Source organism: Euprymna scolopes, chromosome 9, assembly GCF_053919585.1.
Source record: "Euprymna scolopes isolate OS-2025 chromosome 9, ASM5391958v1, whole genome shotgun sequence".
Taxonomy (NCBI): domain Eukaryota; kingdom Metazoa; phylum Mollusca; class Cephalopoda; order Sepiida; family Sepiolidae; genus Euprymna; species Euprymna scolopes.
Window position 1 is genome coordinate 79,826,321 of NC_136490.1, and position 23,258 is coordinate 79,849,578.

Sequence of the window (23,258 nt, forward strand, 5' to 3'; positions counted from 1 at the left end):
CAGTATTGAGTGACTTCCGTTTTTTGCACAAGGCGCTTATGGCAGGGCTGCCTGGAGATATGTACCTGTTTTGCGACGCGTCCAAGGAAGCATATGGGTTTGCCGTGTATATCGTGCAAAATGGTCGGTCATCCTTATTATTTGCGAAAGCTAAGGTGGCACCTATGAAGGACGAGACTTTGCCTGTGTTGGAACTAATGGCCGTTTTCCTCGCCTTCAAGTGTCTCCCCACAATCCTGGACAAGACTTTGCCTGTGTTGGAACTAATGGCCGTTTTCCTCGCCTTCAAGTGTCTCCCCACAATCCTGGACAATTGTGAAGGATTTGTCCCCGAGAATTTGTGTATAGCCACGGATGCACAGGTGGTCTTGTCCTGGATTTTATCTCAAAACATGGCTAGCAAAAATGTTTTTGCAAAAAATATACTTAAAGACATTCTGCAGATGAAAGTGGAGTTGGAGTCTCGCTATGGCTTGAAGACTCTCTTCAGATATGTTGATAGTACACTCAACCCGGCAGATTTGTTAACAAGAGGATTAACATTGAGAAAGTTCCAATCTAAGATGGAATTTTGGTGTTCAGGCCCTTCCTGGCTATGCGAAGGAATATCTCAATGGCCAGGACAGGATATGCCCTGTTTGAGTGAGATATGCCAGCGAATGACCCGCAGTTCAGCGAATTGTTCTTTGATCCATGATCAAGAGTACACTTCCGCCATACCTTTTCAGAGGTTTTCCTCATTCTCTGGTTTACTGACTGTTACTGCCTTGGTGTTTAAGTTCCTAGCCATCCGATTTAATCGCCAATGGGACTACAACTCTAAGGTAGCGATCTACCTTATGAAGACAGTGCAACGGCAAGAATTTCCCGTGGAAATGGAGTACCTAAAGGAGCCGAGTGGTAAACCCATGCCAGTTAGGGTTCGTGCTCTGGATCTTTTTCTGGACCCTGACGGTTTGATTCGATCTCGGGGAAGAATTAACCAATCTTCCCACTTTGGTTATGAAGTTAAAAACCCCATTCTGATAGGGAAACATCATCCTGTTACCAGATTCATCATTTTGGATTGTCACGAAAGGTGTTGCCACCTTGGAACTGGGTCAACTCTAGCGGAGTTGAGGCGAAGTGGTTATTGGGTCCCGCAGGGTCGACAAGCTGTGAATAAGGTACTGGCTGTTTGTGCCAGATGTAAACATTATAATTCAACGCCAGTGACGCCGAATGCTGCTGCTGCCCTGCCATCGCACCGTACCGATTTCAGAGTCCCCTATCAACACACTGGAATTGATTTTACTGGCCATCTTTGGGTGAGTGACGTGAAACGAGATACGAAAATGTACTTGCTCCTGTTCACTTGCTTGAATATCAGAGCAATACACATTGAAGTAGTTCCCGACATGAGCGTATCCTCTTTCTTCCAGGCCCTGGTTCGATTTACTAACCGATATGGCGTTCCCGAAACCCTTTATAGTGACAACGCGAAAACGTTTATAGGAAGTGGAAAGATTTTCGACCGTCTCTCTCTCTTTTTACGGACTATCAAAGAAAATATGGTCTTGTAAGTTAAAACTTAAAACCATTCCCTTGTTCTCTCCTTGGTATGGAGGAACATGGGAGCGATGTATCAAGACCATGAAGAACTGCCTATTTAAGATTCTTGGCAGGGGTAGATTGGATTACTTTACTCTTCTGACAGTGTTATCGGATATTCAGAGGTCTGTTAATAACCTGCCTCTTACTTACCAGGTGTCAGCCGACAAAAATGCTACTCCAATTACCCCCAGTATGTTCCTTAAGCCCAATCAGAGCCCCGGGTTATTGATACGACTGGATAGAGAGGATAGAACAACTTTGTTGCCTCCCAGCAGGGAGAGGCTAATTCAAACCTTGGAACTTAGGGACCAATGTTTGACAGATTTCCACAAACTATGGTATGAGGAGTACCTGCTGGAGCTGAGAAGGAAGATTCCTGGTCGATCCCGACTCAGTACAAGAACTCGCCTCCAGAAGGATGATGTTGTGCTGATTAAGAGTCCTTTGAAACCCAGACCGTTTTGGGTCTTAGGAACTATTACTGAACTGATTCCAGGCCATGATGGTGTCGTTAGAGCAGCACGTGTTCAAAAAGGGGAGGGCTTGGAGGAAGTACATTCCCTGAAACATCTGTAACCCTTAGAGCTTTCTAGAACTCCTGAAGGACCTCCTGTTGTGGAGGGAGGGGAGACGTTGGGTTCATCCCCTAGTGTTGAGGTCTGGTTGTGTCCCCTGTGCAGCTCTCCGCAGCAGAATCAGAATATGATTAGGTGTGACTCGTGCGACGATTGGTACCATTTCCGATGTGTCGGTATCGACTCAGAACCTCCCAACAGGCAAAAGTGGTATTGCCCAGAATGCGCACCCCTGAAAAAACGACGGGGTAGACCTAGCCTGCTGCCTGCTTGATTGATATCTGGACTGATCGACTACTACTATATTGTACTAACAGTTGTTTTTTGATTAAGTATTTTGGTGGTCTGTCATTTTGATGTAACTTTTTTCTTTTTCTTTTCTCTCTTCTACCTTTTGTTTTTTTTCTTGTTTTTGTCGGGAGTGTGTTAGAAAATAAACATAAAAATAAAAAAAGAAGATTGCTTACTTGGTGGCGCCGGCCTCGAGGGCGGAATTCTAATCTGAGTGGTTGAGAGGACGAGTCTCTTATAGACTTGGAGGAGTAGGGGGAGGCACAATTCTTCTGTTATAAAAGAATTGTCTCTGACTAGTACCAGTTCTGTTAATGACTTACTGGTGAACGGTTGACACAACTTAGTTACTCGCTGCTCGCCGTACTACAATACTTGTTACTCAACCCAGTAGGGGGAGTCGCATAGGGCATCCTTTGCAACCCCTTGGAGCTTACGCTATCACCGGGTAATCTACTTTACCCTCTAAATAGTTTTTTTTCCACAGAACTTAATGGACTGTTTTTGTTTTGTTTTTGTATTTATTAACTGTTTTATTTTTTTCATCAAACAAAAATAGAACTTTTATAATGAAATATATATTATGGACTATTTTTCAAACATCGAAATTTTAAAATTAAAGTTTTATTTAAAAAAAAAAGACGAGATGTTTTTTCTTTTCGAGATATTTGTTTTTGACCATTTATCATTTTGAAATTTTATTCAACAATGAAATGATAAAAAAAAACTTTTAAATATACTTTTAATATACTTTTAAACAATTATAAAATATCTATAAAGTCTATTTTTTATGCCTGTAAAAGTTTGTTGAAAGTTCAAATAAAGTTTATAATTTAATTGGAAAAAAAAACACCTCGTCTTTTTTTTTTTTTTTTAAATAAAACTAACTTTAATTTTAAAATTTCGATGTCTGAGAACAGTCCATGATATATATGTCATTATAAAAGTTCTATTTTTGTTTGATAAAACAGTTATTAAAAAGTTCTGTAAATTTATTAAAAACGCACTCAGAAAGACGCCCATTTATTTAAATATCTTTTATTTAAAAAAATATTGCTCGCGAATATTCGTCAAAATTTAATATTTAAAAATATTATTTTAAAAATATATTAATTGTCGCTGAAGTTAATCTTGTAAAGAATAATTAAATAAATATTGAATTGTCTTAAAAACGCGCACAGAACCCCCCCCCCCAAAAAAAAAACATGGTACATAAAAATGGACCAAGTAAAGAATAGATACCCTGTAGCAGACGACGACGCCTGGCGGTGCCAGGCGCACATTTTAACTAACACCGGTGATTTGGCATTGGCACAAGCACATGGCGTCGGTTGTTTTTAAACACGTCAAATAGCAAACATGCTCGAATATTCACCAGCATTTTTTAAAAAATATATTTACAAAACCTTTGAAGATTTAAAAGAAAAAGTATATATTTACAAAACATTTTTTTTTTTAATAAGTAACAAAACGAACGTATTTAAATAAAAGATATTTAAATAAATGGGTGTCTCTTTCTGTTTCGGATTTTTGCGACCCAGATTGATTTTTATGTACCGTGTTTTGTGTGTGTTTTTAAGACAATTCAATATTTATTCTTTAAAACATTAACTTCAGCGACAATTAATATATTTTTAAAATAATATTTTTAAATATTAAATTTTGACGAATATTCGCGAGCAAGATTTTTTTAAAAATAAAAGATATTTCAATAAATGGGTGTCTTTCTGAGTGCGTTTTTAATATATTTACAGAACTTTTTAATTATTTTATTCTTTTATCAAACAAAAATAGAACTTTTATAATGACATATATGTTATGGACTGTTTTTCAAACATCGAAATTTTAAAATTAAAGTTAGTTTTATTAAAAAAAAAAAAAAGACGAGGTGTTTTTTTTTTTTTTTCAATTAAATTATAAACTTTATTTGAACTTTCAACAAACTTTTACAGACATAAAAATAGACTGTATAGATATTTTATAATTTTTAAAAAATATATTTAACGAAAAGTTTTTTTTATCATTTCATTGTTGAATAAAGTTTCAAAGTTCAATGGTTAAAAAAAATATCTCGAAAAGAAAAAACACCTCGTCTTTTTTTTTTTTTTTTTTTTTTTTTTAATAAAACTTTAATTTTAAAATTTCGATGTTTGAAAAACAGTCCATAATATGTATTTCATTATAAAAGTTCTATTTTTGTTTGATAAAAAGAATAAAACAGTTAATAAATAAAAAAATTAATAAATAAAAAAAAAAACAGTTCATTAAGTTCAAATTAAGACTGAATAAAACTTATAAAAAAGGTTCATTCTATACGGTTTTGGCCATTTTTTTGTACGTTTTTATATTTATTTGGGTTTGTATTACTGTACACATAGATTCGAAAAAGTTGTCAAAAAACAAATATATAACAAATAAATGTTATCAAAGGCAAGATAAGTTACTTTTCTACCTAACTGGATATATTTTTTGTGTTTTTATTCAATGTAATATGCTTATTCAGCTCGAAAAGCATACAGTGTTTACCAATGTATTGGAAAATTCAAAATGGCGCCCGACACTCTCTTTAACACGGTAAGTTCAGGAAAAGATGTTATAAATAATAAACTAGATAAGATACTGTTAGAAATTCGCTCAATATATGTTACCGTGACATAAGTTGACATATATGCGGTGTTTTTTTTAATAGTATTTTGTCTAGTTTATTATTTATAACAGCTTTTCCCAAACTTACCATGTTAAAGAGAGTGTCGGGCGCCATTTTGAATTTTCCAATACATCAGTAAACACTGCATATTTTTCGAGCTGAATAAACATATTACATTGAATAAAAACAAAAAAATGTATCTAGTTTGGTAGAAAAGTAACTTATCTTGCCTTTGATAATATTTATTTGTTATATATTTGTTTTTTGACAACTTTTTTCGAATCTATGTGTACAGTAATACAAACCCCTTTTTCTTTTAAATCTTCAAAAGTTTTCTAAATATATTAAAAAAAAAAAAAAAAAAAATTGCTGGCGAATATTCGAGCATGTTTGCTATTTGACGTGTTTAAAAACAACCGACGCCATGTGCTAGTGCAAATGTCAATGTCGAATCACCAGTGTTAGTTGAAATGTGCGCCTGGCACCGCCAGGCGGCGTCGTCTGCTACAGGGTATCTATTCTTTACTTGATTCGGATTTTTAATGTTTATCATGCAAAACAGACAGGAAGGAGTCTTGGGGGCAAAGCATTATCCCTTGAAAGCAGACATTTAGAAATGACATTTGTGCCAGTTATTTTAGTAACATACATCAGTAAGAATATACATTACACTTAGTCATAGAATGATAAATAAATTATGAATAAATAAATAAATAAATTATGAATAAATAAATTATGATTTCCAAAAAGAGGAAAGAAGTATAAGTAAATAAGAGCAGGAAAACAGGTTTAGTGAATAAGCAATAACTTAATTGCTTCATAAGCAGTGGTTTGCACAATTTAGCTGTTTTTGTATGGTTTTGCTTTTATTTTTTTGAGATATCTCATATTTTGTACTGTACTGTAATGCTTCTACTTCATCAAGATATTTCGGTCTGTCAAATATCTGCAAATACTGTCTGGACAACTGTTTTCACTTTGGTTGTGATATCACACAAGATCAATGAAAGTTATGTCTTTGAGTGGGATCACTGTGGATTACATTAGATAACAAGTGGAGTGTATCTGAAAGTTATTGAATCAAATAGAATTTGGCAATTGGATTAGTCTGGGATTGATCCGGAATTACAATCTAATCTCCCCACCCCAAAAAAATAACGGGCATAAATTAATAAGAAACAACCCATGGCACTATAGGCCTTTATAGTTTTTTCCTTCTTTTTTTTTACATAGGAGTCACCACTTATCTAGGCCCAAAGGTCACTCGAGGATAATGGTTAATGAGGGTACAGAAGTCAATGGCACAATATCCTTGTTATCGTTAGTAGTGGAAATTTGGTAAATTGAATTACTTAAGGGGGTGGCTCATCAAGAATTTGTTTATGTTGGACTTGAATATGATCAACTTGTAGTCAGCTGGAAAGCAGGCAAACGGAAGAGAGTTCCACAGGCGTGTAGTTCTAAGAAAGAAGCTTTGATCATGGAATCTACGTTTAGGATTAGGCACAGATAAAGAGTGGGGGAAATTATTGATAGTGGTTTCAACTAGACGAGTGTTTTTCATGAAATTTTGGCGATGGGGGGGCATAGACTGGAGCTCAGACAGGCACCTGCCATGAAAATAGTGATAGATTAAAAACAGGCTCGTAATGTCTCTTCTGTGGGAAAGAGGTTCCAGGGAAGAGAAAAGGGCACCCCCACCAGGTTACGAAGTCTATTTTGAACTTTGTCAAAGCATAATAAGAGTTTTCCAGCAGCTCTTGCTAAGATCTGGCAATGGTACTCCATCTGTTGATGTACCTGACTCTTACTTAAGTAGCAAATTGCATCAGCAGTGAGATATCTACTGGAGTGCTAAAAGGATCCCACCATTTTCCAGCCCAGAAGCTTGTCAAAACATGGAGCCGCCCCAAGACGAGAGCCATTCATTTCAATTGATGCCAAATAGAAGATCAGAGCATTGGTGATATAAAGATTGAAACTTGGTTTTAGATGCATTAAAATTAACCAGCCACTTCTTTCTCCATTGCACCACATGCTCCAGATCAGAGAGAACTTGGTCATTTACGGCTTTTGATGTGTTGACATAGATGATAATATCATCAGCATAAATGTCTTTGAATGATCTTAGGATGTGATTTGGAAGATCATTGATGTAAATCAGTAAGAATGTTGGGCCCAAGATGGACCCTGAGGGACTCCGGCATTAATACTGTGAGCTTCTGATTTCTGCCTATCAACCACTATTATGAATCTATCAGAGAGAAATGGTTTAATAAGTGAGAAAACATTTCCAGCTAAATTGTTGCTGCAGATCTTGTGAAGTAAGCCTTTATGCCATACCCTATCAAATGCCCTAGAAAGGAAGCCTCTGTTGAGAGATTTGCTAATCCTATGAGATATAACCATTAGCACATCTGCTGTAGATCTAGCAGAACGGAAACCATATTGCATGTCACTAAAAAGGTTATTTTTGCTGAGATGGTTAACTACTTCTCCATGGATTCCAACAACTTACTCATGACGTACAGGAGATTTATTGGTCTGTACTGAGAGGAAAGATGATCGATCACCTGAAGTCTTAAATACAGGGCATACTGGTGAGGTTTTTCAGTGTGTTGGGAAACAATTCTCTTTAAGACAACACTTAAACAGCTTTGTATGTATGGGAACTAGTTCTGGTTGAAGCTTTTTCAGCACTATAATTGAAATGCCATCAGGGTCAGTTGCTTTACTGGAGTGCAGGTTTGTGATTAGCTTGGCAACATCACACACAGATATTTGTATGTCATATAGTGTGTTTTCTGATAAAAGAGGAAATACGATGGGTTGATGGCCTTAGTCGCAAAGATTTTGGCTTTGTCTGATGCTGACAAGATTACCTCAGGTCCGGATCCTGTTTGCTATTTGCCAAAACTGGTGGTAACCAAGCTGCTGCTTAGTTACTTTGGACTTAACGGACTGAGCATACAACTCTCTTGCAGTCCTGGCAGTCCTAGAATTTGCTTTAGTCTCAGTGCAGCCTCATGTTTTTCCTTTGATCCTCTTTCCATAAAGGCAATATCATCTTTTAAAAAATTTCTTCTCTGTATAATATGCGTCTTTACTCTCCTCTTCTGAAGAGAAGCGTTTGGCTTCGAAATGCCATGGCTATAAGAGGTTTCCCTATCCTGAAATATTGTAGTCCTTTTTGAACTGAAAGCATGATAAAATTTAATTGTAATTTTTTTTTTTTACCCCTTTGTTATTTTAACTTATTCTATGAACTTAGTTCGTGTTTTTAAAGGTATTTATAGTGTATTTTTAACCACATTTCCAAACTCCCATTCTTATCTGAATTGGTTTTAACTGGCGAGTCTACTCCCTATGTTATACAATAAAATATGATAATGAAATTTTGTAAGATGGACTTGCATTTAAAAAAAAGCTTTAAATCTATTTAAAATTTTAACCATCCCTTAATCTGCCTTTAAATCGATATTACTAAAAAAATTAATTTATTTTATTGTATTATTTTATTCCATTTCTATATTCCATGCTATCTACCCAGTTGAAACTATTTTCCCAGATTTTTCTCGCATGTCATTTGTTTGTAATATATTAGTAATAGTTAGCAACATATGTATAGACACAATAGAAAAAGTGGAAATATGCATCTCTTTTCTAGTATTCATCACCTTTGGTAAATGAGTTTGTATGTTTTAAATTATTAATACAAAAATCGAAAATTATACTGTTTCCAATTAAATAAAAGGAAGTGTTACAATTAAAGCACACATTTGGCTCTTAAGGCAGATCCTTCCTTCCTCCCTCCGCTCTCAAATAAACGCTTATCTTTGCATCTCAATTCATTCCACGTGGAGACACTGGTTTTTTAGCTAGACTAAGATCGGTCACTCAAAGAAAACCAAGTTAAGTGCATCTATACATGTGTTGTGTGAAACCTCTTTATATAGATCTAGTCCTACCATTTCTTTTGTTTTCTTTGCTTTATATTCTCTTACATATTCAAATAATTATTATTACTATCCTATTCATTTATTTTAAAATTGCTAGCGTAGATTGCTTCCCTCGCAGTACTTGAAAGATAAAATTTCTTGTAAATATTAGAGGGGAATCTATCTCCAATCCTGCGCTTACTTTAAAGTACGATACTCAATATCTTCATCCATGCGGGGGTGCAGAAATACCTGGTGTAGAAACCAGGCACATGGTTAATCTCTCGGTGTGATGGACCCGTAGATCTTGTCAGATCATCCATCTGAGAAAAAAAAACTGATAACAAAACAGAAAGGGAGGCCTCCTCGGTCATGGTTGACAACCTTCCTGGAGCTGGTGACTGACACAAATTCCCGGCTTGCAAGCATAACTTACTTAAGGAGTAGATAGGCTCTTCCTATCGCCGGCTTTCACACATCTTCATTTGCCTATTAGCCAGGCCAGAGTTACAATACCAGGGACTCACCGGAGTCAACCTGTGCTTAGCCTTATTTCCTGACTAGGACATTGAACTCCGTTCCCCTGTTCTTTATTTAAAATTTCTCTCTTTCTCTCAGAAACTGAGAAAATTTGCTTGCATGCCACATGTGCTCACAAAACTTGTTTGGGCTGGTCTTGTCTAAGAGGTTGAGAGTAACTGATTAACAGTTTGTCTTGCTGTTGTTTCCAACTGTCAGTACAGGAGCTCTTTGGTAATGCTTAGACTGGCTGCTCTATCATAAGATGTATAATATCAGGATAGTTGTAGTGCCATGTCGTGCATGGAAAGGGACCCTGTTGCTATATCTGGTTGGCTTTCATGAGACCACACATTCTAGACTGGACTCGGCTAATGGACCACTGTGTGTATACTTGGCGTCAAAACAGGCCATTTTGCTCAACACTCTTCCCCTAACCTGACATTAAACAAAAACATAATTAAATGACAACGCAAACAAATATCACGATAAAACCAGACAACCACCCAAACAAAACCAATTCGCCTCCGCCCTTGAGGTTCACTTTCACAAATATCTGTGGGCTTAGAGGTAATATAGATGATTTAGTAAACTTCCCGGATATCTTAGCATTAAGTGAAATAAACTTACACTCTTCAATCCCCTACAACTACTTTAACATGACAGGATACTCCCCTCTTTGCCGTAAGGACTCGGATAGATGTATGCATGCACTTATAGTCTATATTTGTAGCACCCTCTCTTAAACTAGAGAGAAAAATCTTGAATCAGATGACCAGGCTTTTATGTGCTTTTGACTAATATTTCATCACTGCGTTAGTTATTTATATTTTCTCTGCTGTTTTTTCTCAAGCAGGATTGTACCCTAATCGATCATGTCTCTGATAGTATAGATGCAGCACTTTCCTTGGATAGTAATGCCCAAATACATGTTTGGTGACTTTAATGTCCACCATAAAAATTGGCTTGGTTTCTCAGGTTATACAGATGCAGCTGGATGCTCTACTTATAGCTTCTCTTTAGCCCATTCCTTCACACAAACAGTAATGTTTCCAACTGACCTACTAGATTGTGAACCTCAGCAGGCTTCACATCTTGACCTATTCCTCACCACAGTACCTGAGGATTGTGAAACTAATGCCACAAGTCCACTCGGAAACGCAGACCACCTAGTGGTATCAGTTGACATCCCATTTAAATCCCAACCTTAAGGTGAGGAACCATTTCTCAAAACCACAAGGTACTACAACAGGGTTTACTGAGAAGCCATTAGAGAACACATCCGAGATGCCCCATGGACCGATATCTTCTCTCTTCCTGCTGAACAGTGTGCCAATGAGACAACTGAATGGTGCAAAGCAGGAATTGAAGTACATGTTCCCACACGGAAGTGTTATAACAAGCCCCACTCATCGCCATGGTTGACTACAGATTGTGCAGCTGCCATTGCACAAAGACAGCATGCATTCCACCAGTTTGTACATCAGAAGTCAAATACAAACAGGCAAAAATTCGTAGATGCTAGAAATCATTGTAAGAGAGAAATAATGACAGCCAAAAGAAAGCATGCTGAAATAATCAGGGAATGCATAGAATCGCAAAAGATAGAAACTCGTGATTTCTGAAAAATCTATACTAGTGTAGTGAATAAAGGATAATCAGTAATTCCTCCACTGAACAACAACCAGAAGGTTTCATGCATGGTAATGGAGAAAGCGGAACTGCTATTCTGGCGATTGCCTCTAACTCCACCTTAGAGCCAACAAACAACTCCCTCTCAAATTTTACTATGCGGACTAAAACCACATTAGATGATGTAAAAATCATCCCTTCTCATTTGTCTGCAATATCATAAAAAACTTAGACACCTCAAAAGCCTTTGGGCCTTTTTTTTTTTTTTTTTTTTTTTTTACACAGTGATCACCACTTATCAAGGCCCGGAAGCCACTCAGGGATAAGGGTTATTGCAAGTACATTACGTTAGTGTGGAGATTTGATGAAGTGTTTACTTAAGGGGGCGGTTCATTAGGAATTTGTTAACATTGGACTTGAAGACATCCAAGTTGTAGTCCGGTGGGAAGCAAGCAGACGGAACAGAGTTCCACAGGCGTGCAGTTCTAAGAAAGAAGCTTTGTTCATGGAATCCGCGTTTTGATTTAGGCACAGATATAGAGTGGGGGAAATTTTTCACAGTGGATTCAGCTAGACGGGTGTTTTTCGTGAAAGATTGGCGAGGGGGGACCAGAGATTGGAGTTCAGACGAGCACTTGCCATGGAAATAACGATAAAACAAGGATAGGCTCGCAACGTCTCTTCTGTGGGAGAGAGGTTGCAGGGTAGAGAAAAGAGCATCCCCCACAAAGCCACAAAGTCTATTTTGTACTCTGTCAAGGCAGGATAGGCTGTTTTTAGCGGCTCCTGCCCAGATATGGCAACAGTATTCCATCCTTGGACGTACTTGGCTTTTATATAGATAGAGAATTGCATCAGTAGTGAGATATCTTCTGGAGCGGTAGAAGGATCCCACCATCTTTCCAGCGATCCTGGCAACAGACTTGATGTACGTGTTCCATTTCAGATCAGGAGTAAAGGTCAAACCCAGAAGCTTGTCAAAACACAGGGTCTCACCCAGATGAAAGCCATCCATCACAATTGATGCCAGATGGGGATTAGAGTGTTGATGATGTAAGGATAGAAGTGTAACCAGCCACGTCTTCCGCCACTGAACCACACTCTCGAGATCAGAGGAGAGAGAATCCGAGAGAACTTTGTCGTTTACAGCCTTTGATGTGTTGCCGTAGATGGTCGTGTCATCAGCATAGATGTCAACGAATGATTTAAGTATGTGTTTAGGGAGGTCATTGATGTAGATCAGGAAGAGAGTTGGGCCCAGGATTGACCCCTGAGGGACTCCAGCATTTATATTGCAGGCCTCCGATTTTTGTCCATCTACCACTACTCTTATGAGCCTATCGGAGAGAAATGATTTAATGATTGAGAAAACATTTCCAGTTATACCGTAGCTGGAAATCTTTTAAAGTAGGCCTTTATGCCATACCTTGTCGAAGGCCTTTGATATGTCAAGATCAATTGCCCTAGAAAGGAAGCCTTTGTCAAGAGATTCACTAATCCTGTGGGATATAACCGTCAGCACATCTGTGGTAGGTCTTGCAGAGCAGAAACCATATTGTGTGTCACTAAGAAGGTTATTCCTGCTGAGGTGGTTGACTATTTCTCTATTTAATATGGATTCCAGCAACTTACTCATAACACACAGGAGACTTATTGGTCTGTACTGAGAGGGAGATGACTTATCACCTGAATTCTTAAATACAGGGCAAACTGATGAGGTCTTCCAGGGAGTCGGAAAGCATTTCTCCTTAAGGCAGCGCTTAAATAGTTTCGTAAGTATGGGAGCAAGTTCTGGTTGAAGCTTTTTTTAACACTATAATTGGGATGCCATCAGGGCCAGTTGCTTTACTGGAATCTAGGTTCTTGATTAGCTTGGCGGATATTTGTATGTTACCTAGCTTGTTCTGTGTTATAGGAGGAAATGTGGGGAGTTGATGGCCTTCGTCGCATAGGGTAGAATTAGCTGCAAAGTTCTTTGCAAATAGTTTGGCCTTGTCTGACGCTGACGAGATGACCTCTACTCCATTGATAATTGTTGGGATTGAACGCACACTTCTGTTCAGGATCCTATTTGTTATTTGCCAAAACTGGTGGGAACCAAGCCACTGATAAGCTACCTTGGATTTAACAGACTGGGCATATAGCGCTCTTGCATTTTTTATTACTCTTTTACAGTGGTTGCTGGCAGTCCTGAAAGCAGCTTTAGTCTCAGTGCATCTATTACGTTGGTAGCTATGGAAAAAGTGATTTCTGTGCGCGATAGCAGCAGCACATTCTGGGGAGAACCATGGCTGGCTGTTAGGTTTTTGTTGGAATTTTTTAGATGGTATGAATTGGTCTATGCCTACAATTAACCATTCGGTCAGATCTGATACTATAAAGGACACTTCCTTTTTAAACATGGAGTGCAGAGGTAAATCAGATATGAATGTACGGAAGCTATCCCAGTCAGCCATAGAGTATCGGTATACAGTATGGTGGAGGGGTACGTCTGGGGACTTCTTACATTTCGTTTTTATCTTTACTGATACGACGGAGTGGTCGGAGGATCCTAGAGGAGAATGAATGGAACATGAACATAGCTCAGGGGAAGTTGAGAGAAAAAGGTCTAAGAGGCTTGCATATTGACCGGGTGTATCAGGCACACGGGTGGGTTCGCGAACAATCTGAGTGAGGTCATAAGCAATGGCATAATCATGACAAAACCTCCCCTAATCATGTCTTATTTGAATGGGTCAGCCATTCCATGTTATGGACGTTGAAGTCACCACAGATGTGGATGTTAGCCGAGGGATGTGGTCTATTTTCTCAGATATGCTCTTAAAGATAGTAACTCCTCTGTTGTGGGCCCTATAGAGGGCAAATATAAATGCAGTGGTGTTAGCAAGTGCAACCCTGAAGCACATATAGGGTAAATTAGGATCTTCTCTAGAGATATCCCTGCCACATGGGAAGCCATCCTTAATGTAGGCACATATTCCATGCCCATGGCGATCTTTGGTGTCAGATTTAGCTGTTAAATTAGAGTATCCGTTAATTATGAACTCATCTAGGGAAGTGGTCGGCCCTATTCCAGTTTCACTTAGAAATAATATGTCTGGTTTCGTCTCCTGTAATTGGGTTTCAACCTCTGGAAGGTTGGAACGTAGACCCCTTATGTTGGAGAAGGAGACCTGGTAGTAGGGGTCTACGTTGGAAGATGGGGTTCTAGGTTTAATCGAGTTTTTATTCTGGAGATATTTCATGTTGAGGTTTTGGGATTTGTGGAATAGATCGGCATACTTGGTTAGAGCAGTACAGAGAGGGAAAGTAAGAGAAAAAGACAGGAAATTGTTTTTTTTTTTTTTTGTAGCACACGAAAAGGTAAAGCCGTAACAATTACCCACTAGTATGGCATCGAGAGGCCCCACCAGAGACTACTGCATGGTCCAGATCCACTCACCAAATGGCAATACAGCAGTCCCAGTACTTTGCGCCTGCTGATAGGACAGCCTCCTTAGTGGTTAATCCAAGGTTTGGGTCCCTGACTATCAGGCGGATAACGTCAGCCCAGACAAAACGTTTACCTCCAGCACCCTTACTAGTGACATGGCCACAAGGACAGACAAAGACAGAAAAATTTCCGACATCTCAGACTACTGGTCACCAAGTACTACAGACCTTTAAGCAGCTTTTTCTTCACCCTTTGTCAGAAAAATCACTCATTGAATGAGGACTGAATGACAAAATAGAAGCGAGAGTTACTAGAGCTGCCGATAAACACATCCACTGTATTATCTACTCTCCATTTAAAAAAAAAAAAAAAAAAAAAAACGGGGGGGGGGGATGGGTACAAGTGACTTATTTATATCTAAGTAGTAAGTCCGGTGCTAAGTTAACAATTCATGACACTTTTGATGATAATCTCCCCTCCCATATTAATGGGTGGAAGTTTGTCGTTATCTATCAAGTTTTAATCATTAGAGTTTCACCATATAATAAATTAAAATCCAATAATTAACTATTATCAATTTGTCAAGTCGGCTTAATATTAATTTACATTCGAGTTTAGATAATTATTCAAGGTTTTACTTTAGGAGGTTCGTTTTCATGAGTAACTGTTTCTTTGCACTGAATTATATTTCGAATGTACTTGAACATAAGGCTAACTATATTAGATGGTTTGATTGGCCAGCAAGGAAGCAAGCATTTTCAATACAGGCAAGCTTGCAGTAATAGTATATATTAAGTATACTACTTAAATATAGTCCTAACTTTATCTACTCTAATAGAGATTAATTTCCGGCATTTTTTTCTTTTATCGTTAGTTGCCGGCATTTTGTTTGTTTTTATCGTTTACTTTGTAGCATGAAGCAAAAAGTGACGGATGAGACAGGAGAATACAGACAAAATACATAAATAAAACATGAAAAACAAGTTTAAAAACAAGGTAACATAAAAAAACATTTAGGATTAGTTTTTAAAAAAAAATACTTAAGGTTTTTGCACTAGTGATCTATCCGCTGTCTTTTTGTCAACTGGTAGCTGGCATATCATCATGATCTTATCTCTGCTATACTAATTAGGAAATGTTTAACTGAGCTAGCCCACATACTTTCCAAGCTCTAGAATAAATGCCTTGCTGAATCTTGCTTCCCTTATAGCTGGAAGATGGCCTCTGTCGTACAGGAATTCTGATGAAAGAATAGACCCTCTCAATTAGTGCCCCATTAATCTCTTCCCTCTCTTCACCAAAATCTTTGAGACCTTAATTAATCAAGCAATAGTTCACCACCTCGCAAAGCGAATCTTCTCTCTGACAAACAGTATGGATTCAGGTAATTTCATTCTACTGCATATATTTTAACATTTATCTGTGAATGCATTTACCATGTACTGCATAAAGCTGGTGGAGCCATAGCTGTAGCCCTTGATACACCCAAGGCCTTTAATAAAGTCTGACACAAAGGACTGCTAATGGAAATTAAATCATACATTATAACTGGATGTATACTAAATATAATTAGACCCATCTTAGACAATAGAAGCATACAGGTTTTCATTGATGGATATACATCTAAGCAGCATAACATTAATGCGGGAGTGTCACAGGGGTCGATCCTTGGACCATTATTATTCCTGATATTTAAAAACGACCTCGCTGATAATATTGTGTCCGAGATGGGTATATTTGCTGATGATACAATGCTCTATAACATGCATTCGGGAAGAATAGGTGTACATAAATCTAAGACAATGGCAGAATCGTTAGAAAATGACCTCCAGACCATAGTTGAATGGGGACGCAAATGGATGGTAACATTTAATGCTAGGAAAACTAAGCTGCTCTTCTTTAACAATTACAAGACACTTCTCGAACCACCTATATCAATGAAAAATAACACCCTACCTAAGAATTCTACCTTGAAACTCCTTTTTAGGGACTATTTTACCATATTTTACTTTGTTTCAACTAGTATGAACTGGAACAAATACATAGAGGACATTGCAAAGACTGCTGCAAAGATGGTGAGTTCCCTCTATCGAGCTAGAAGAGTACACACCTGAGAGTATCCCGTACCTCTACATGGCCACCATTTGCTCATGCATGGAGTATTGTTGCCACATCTGGGCTGGTGCATCTACCACTAGTATCTCCATCTTGGATAGGTTCCAAAAAAGAGTTGTCAATCTAATCTGTCCCACTTTATTGACTAAACTCCAGCTCTTGTCTCATCATCACAATGTTGCATCTCTGTGCCTGTTTTAATGGAATGTGTTCTGATGAACTCGTTGCACTTGTATCCCCAACAAACCTGTTTAGCAATAAGATCTCACCCCTTCACTGTTAAGATCCTTAGATGCCAAAATGCTTTCTATTCTAATAGTCTCTTCCCTTGAACAGCTAGACTTTGGAATTCCCTTCCTGCTTTCCTGGTCGTACTGACATGCAGAAGTTTAAATGTAACATAAACCAACATCTTACTAATCTTTCCTAGACATGGTCCCAAAAAGTAGCCTTTTTCGTCCAAGTGGTGATATGCCTTGTTAGGTGTTAACATGAGTAAAATAAATAAATAACGCTGGTAGAGTGTATATGTGAGTATATTAATCATACAAGTGAATATTAAATATAAAAAATGATATACATGAAAAGTAATTATAAAATGCTAAATAGGTGTGGGAGGCTGGTATATGGATCTGTAGAATAGATTTCCACATAGGGGCCAAGGAGTAGGAGTCTAAGATATCAGAGGAGTTGGCATTCTAGGAATTCAAGGAGTCGGAGTCAAACTTTGACCATCCGACTCCGCAACCCTGATTAGTAGCAAAGAAGGATAACAAACACAGATGATTGGTTAAAGATGATGCGTAATATGTTATATTGTCTATCAAGAAAAAAGTCAAATGTATGGCAATGGATTCAGGATCAGCTGGAGCAAAAGTAGAACATCTTGTGGGTCCTTGAGGAACTGGTAGCCGGACATCTGTGAGCACTGGAAACGGTAGCATGACATGAGTAGGAACTGGAACAGGTAGCTGGACGTCAGTGGGCAGCAGGAACTGGAGGCTGGAAGTTCTGGAGTTATAGGAGTGAGCTGAGGACTGCAGGAGTGAGCTGGGGAGGTGCTGGAAGTGAGCCAAAGTTGAGCAATTTCAGAAAGTGGAGTGGCAGGCTGTGAAGGGGAGTCCCAGGAGGTAGGCAGCACTGAAGTGTGCATTGTATTCTAGTAGTTTGTGTATTACATAATTAGTTTATTGAGTAGCCCTGAAAAGGGCTGTTTGGGTAATGCTGCTGCTGCTGCTGCCTCTGGCCTCCACAGCAACTGGATTCACTGACTTGACTCTTGTTAAATCAGGATTTGGGAGGCTTCTAACTCTCCAACCGAATTGGAGATTTTGTTGTAAAAGCTACTAGTTTTATGGAGAGCTGTTTGTGCTACAGACCATTGTGCTAAACAATATAATTAATTTCATACTATATTACTTATAGTTAAAAGTGTCTTGTATGTTTGTTAATTGTATTTATTTTTTGTTTTTGTTTAGTTTATTAAAGATGAAGATTTTGTGTTTTCTCTTTGTTGTTTGAAAATGGTCATCGCATATTTCTGGGAATGTCAAGTTTCAACTGATGGCATGTTTTTGTTTATAAACATGGGAGTGATTAGCTGGCATATCACGACACACTGAAAAAGAATAATATACTTCAAGCCAAGTGAAACTTAACACTCGTCACCAAGCAATCAACATTAACATAGAACATTAACTATTTGCTCCTTATACTTCCCACACCAAACATAAAAACAAACTTAATGAGTCAACTTCCGAAATCATTCCTCTTCTGAGAAACATTTTTTTTCATATGGGAATGTACAAGCATAAATAAAAAAAGCATGCATGAAAATACTATAAACAGTAACAACTTATGCCTTTCCAACAAAACACATCAAATATACTATCTACTAGGTCTTCCTCTACTATAGATTTGAGTCTGTAAACTTTCAATTTTCTTGGATTTTTTCAATTAGACAGTGCATGAGGATTCTTCTAGCATAAGAACTTTCCAAACAAATTTGGAGAAAAGTTTAACTCGGTGGAAATTAAACAGGGCAAATTGGAAGGGATATAAAAAGCTGTGGTTACAACACTTCACACAAGATAACAGCAATTTTACAAGATATTTCTCATAAACATTAATTAAAATAGCAAAGAAATGCATCTCAAATAAGCCAATATCACATCAATGAACAAGATCATATGAAGAATGTAGACAAGTCTGCAATGTTATGCCAGTAACGTAAAAAATCTTGTGTTCTGGTGGCGCTGAAATCGCTAAAGTCGTTTTTTAAACCTTTCTCACACAGAAAGTTGTTGAGGTGCTTGAAAAGTAGGTAAGACGTCGGGAGAGTATGGCAGATGAGGCAGATTTTCAAAGTCCTATTAGTTCAATTTCTGCAGGGTCAGTTTAGCAATGTGCAGTCAGGTATTGTCATGGAGGAGAATTGGGCCTTTTCTCTGGACTAATGCTGGGTGTTTTTTGTCGAAGTTTCTGATGCATTTCATCCATTTGTTGACAATACTTGTCTGCTGTAATAGTTTAGGCTGCATTCAAAAAACTAATGGATGAGATTGATCGCAAACCGTGAAACAGCATGACCTTCTTTTGATGCAACTCTGGCTTTGTGAAGTTTTGCGGAGCTTCAGCGGCGTCTAACCGCTGAGCGTTGCCAGTTGTTGTGAAGAATCTACGTTTCATTGCAAGAAACAGGCCCTTCTTTTAAGAAGGAAAGATGACACTTCATAATGGCGTTTCTTTTGGTTGTCGTTCAATTTGTAAGGCACCCATTTATCAAGTTTTTTTTGTCTTTCCAATCTCTCTCAAGTGGTTGAGAATCATCGCATACATTACCTCTAATTCAGGAACAGGTTCTTGAGCAATTGTGCGTGGATTGGCTTCAACATCCGATAACCAACCACTACGCTCATTATCTTCCAGACTTTCGGCACTACCATGAAATTTCTTAAACTACCATTGTGCTGTGCATTCACTAGTGGTTTCTGGGCAAACGCTTCATTGATATTGTGAACTGTTTCAGCAGCCTAGCTTGAATTGAAATTAGAAAATTGTGCATATTTTTCTTTTTTTTCATCTTGTATTCAATGTTCTGAAAAGAAGACATAATTGTTTTAAAATGATTGTAATTTAGATGATTAGATAGAGCGAAAAACGCTCTTTAATATGAAATTTTCATTCGGAAAGTTGTAAATACCTTCTGAATGAAAATTTCATATTAAAGAACGAACTGACAATTATTTTATTTGGAAAAAGCTTACAACAAAACGTGGAGATATGACATTATAAATGACATACATGATCAGGGTTTACTCTTTCTACTCTTTCAATGCAAGACAAAGAGATGACACAAACAAGTATCCTATTGGTAACTCTCTTTAGAGTTACCAATAGGATACTATTTTGCATTAAAATAATATTAAATGTATACATCCTGAAATAGACTGTGCCCTGTATGTGGATGATTATCTATATTAATAAAATAACATTTTTCCTCCCTAACTATCAATACTATATGAAACCAACAAGGCCATTCCTTTGCAAATCTTTCAGTTACCATTCATCGTGTTTTCATGCAAGATTATGTACATTTCGTTACCGTTGTAAAAATACTATGATTTGCTCTCTTTGCCTCACTCTCTCAGCTACATAATCCGACATAGATAGAAAATCTTTCCCCTCTCTAAATTTAATCCTCTCATAAACCCGAAATCACCAGGTCTTTTTTATAAAGTCATAATTAGTCACACGCACTAAGAAATTATTCCATTTTATAGATGCTTTCATTTCTTACATGTGTGACCATAAAATTAGAAAATGCCAAAATGCTCCCCTTTAATTCCTAGTTTAGAAGAATCACTGAATAGCAGACAGTTGAACAAACACAATAATGTTAGAACCAGTCATTCTCAGATTAGCAGTTCGTATTTCCAAACACAGCAAAAACCTTTCTTGGTGTCGCTTTCAGTGCAAATCGTATTGTAACTTTTCTGACTATTCGTTTTTATTTTTACTAAAAAAAATTAAAGCACTTTCATTTTTTTGATAGATGTTTAGTTTGATAATTTACACTGATTTTTATAACTCTTTAGTACCTTTACCTAACATCTTTATAAACAGATGTTGTAGCATTATTCTTGTTTTTGTTATATAATTTTTATAGACATAAACAATATAATATAAATTTCAGGCATTACTTAAATACTGTTACTACTATTATTATTTGTGTTACTATTAATAATTCTACATCTGTTATTATTATTATTAGTATTATTCAGCAAATAAGAAGCATAGCCCACTCAGATTGGTGTCAATTGAAAACTGCTTACCAAACTGAACTCCCTATTATAGTTTAAAATCATTGGCAGTTATGTTTTCTTTATTTACACCAAAGGATTTTTTATTTAAATATTTTTAAATAAACAAGAAATGTTTACACAGAAGTAATATATAGTTTATAATAAAAGATTTTAAAAAAAAAAAAAGTGTAAAAATATTAGCATTTTTACTTTATTTATACAAAATATAATCCAAAATTACTTAATTGCACACAAAAGTTTCACCTATTTTCTTTCATGCCAATTTTGTTATGTATTTTAAACTAAAACAGAAAGTCTGGTTTGGTAATTGGACCATTTTTACATCAAACCTGACCATCATATTTTGAGTTTCCCCTTCTGCTTCTTACTTTCGCCTAACAATTTAATAAAAAGATGTTATTATTGTTACATTTAATTGCAACATCATATCCATAAAATAGCACAGTACGTATTCTCCAGTAAAAACACTTAAGAGGAATGACCACCATGAATGATGGTGCCTGCCACTGGATGACAAATGACAGTAACCACGATTTCATTTCAGAGCAGTCTAATAGGGCCTGACACTGATCTTGAGGGATAACTACAGAGGAATTATTTGTTTTTACCATATTGTAGTCAGCTGGAAAGCAGGAAAACAGAAGACGGTTCCACAGGCATGCAGGTCTAAGAAAGTAACTTTGTTCATGGAATCTACGTTTAGGTTTAGGTACTGATAAAGAATGGAAGAAATTATTGATAGTGTTTTCAGATAGACGAGTGTTTCTCATTAATGTTTGGCAAGGTGGGACCATAGATTCGAGCTCAGACGAGCACTTGCCATGAAAATAACGATAAAGCAGAGACAGATTGTCTCTTCTGTGAGAAAGAGATTGCAGGGAAGAGAAAAGGGCATCTCCTACTAGGCAACGAAGTCTATTGTGAACTCTATCAAGGCAGGATAAGGTTTTTCTAGCAGCTCCTGCCCAGATGTGGCAACAGTACTCCATTCTTAGACGTATCTGGCTCTTATATAGGTACAGAATTGCATCAGCAGTGAAAGATCTACTGGATCGATAGAAGGATTCCACCATTTTCCAATGACCTTGGCAACAGATTTGATGTGCGTGTTCCATTTCAGATCAGAAGTAAAGGTCAAGCCCAGAAGTTTGTCAAAACACGAAGCCTCCCAAAGACAAGAGCCATTCATTTCAATTGATGCCAGATGGGGATCAGAGCGTTGATGATGTAAAGATAGAAGTTTGGTTTTAGATGCATTAAAAGTAACCAGCCACCTCTTTCCCATTTTACCACATGCTCAAGATCAGAGGAGAGAGAATCAGAGAGAAGTTGGTTGTTTACGGTCGTTGATGTACTATCATAGATGGTAGTGTCATCAGCATAAATGTCTATGAATGTTGTAAGGATGTGATTTGGAAGATCATTAATGTAGATCAGGAAGAGAGTTGGGCCTAGGATGGACACCTGAGGGACTTCAGCATTAATACTGAGAGCTTCTGATTTCTGCCCATCAACTACTAGTCTTATGAATCTATCAGAGAGAAATGATTTAATAATTAAGATATTTCTAGCTTTACAGCAATTACCCTAGAAAGGAAGCATCCATCAAGAGATTAGCAAATCCTATGAGCAGATCTGCTGTAGATCTAGCAGAACGGAAAACATATTGCATGTCACTAAGAAGGTTATTTTTGCTGAGATGGTTGACTACTTCTCTATTTAACACAGATTCTAGTAACTTATGACGCACAAGACACTTATTGGCCTGTATTGAGAGGGAGATGAATGATCACCTGAATTCTTAAATACAGGGAATACTGATGAGATTTTCCAAGGTGTTGGGAAGCATTTCTCCTTAAGACAATGCTTAAATAGCTTTGTAATTATGGGTGCTAGTTCTGGTTGAATCTTTTTGAGCACTATAATTGGAATGCCGTCAGGGCCAGTTGCTTTACTGGAATCAAGAGTTTTGATTAGCTTGGCAATATCACATACTTGTATGTTGCATAACGTGTTTTCTTATACATGAGGAAATACTGGCCGCAAAGGATAGAATTAGCTACAAAGTTCTTGGCAAAGAGTTGGCTTTGTCTGATGCTGACGAGATTACCTCAGGTTCATTGATGATAGTTGGGATAGAGCACATGCTTCTGTTCAGGATTGCCAAAACTGGTGGAAACCAAGCCACTG

The 23,258-nt window shown here is 37.3% G+C and overlaps 1 protein-coding gene across 8 annotated transcripts in view; it reads left to right on the forward strand.

Annotated features, from left to right (window-relative positions):
• Positions 1–23,258, forward strand: part of LOC145284723 (pyruvate dehydrogenase (acetyl-transferring) kinase, mitochondrial-like) — a 591,786-nt gene that overhangs the window by 465,674 nt on the left and 102,854 nt on the right. The window lies entirely within an intron of this gene.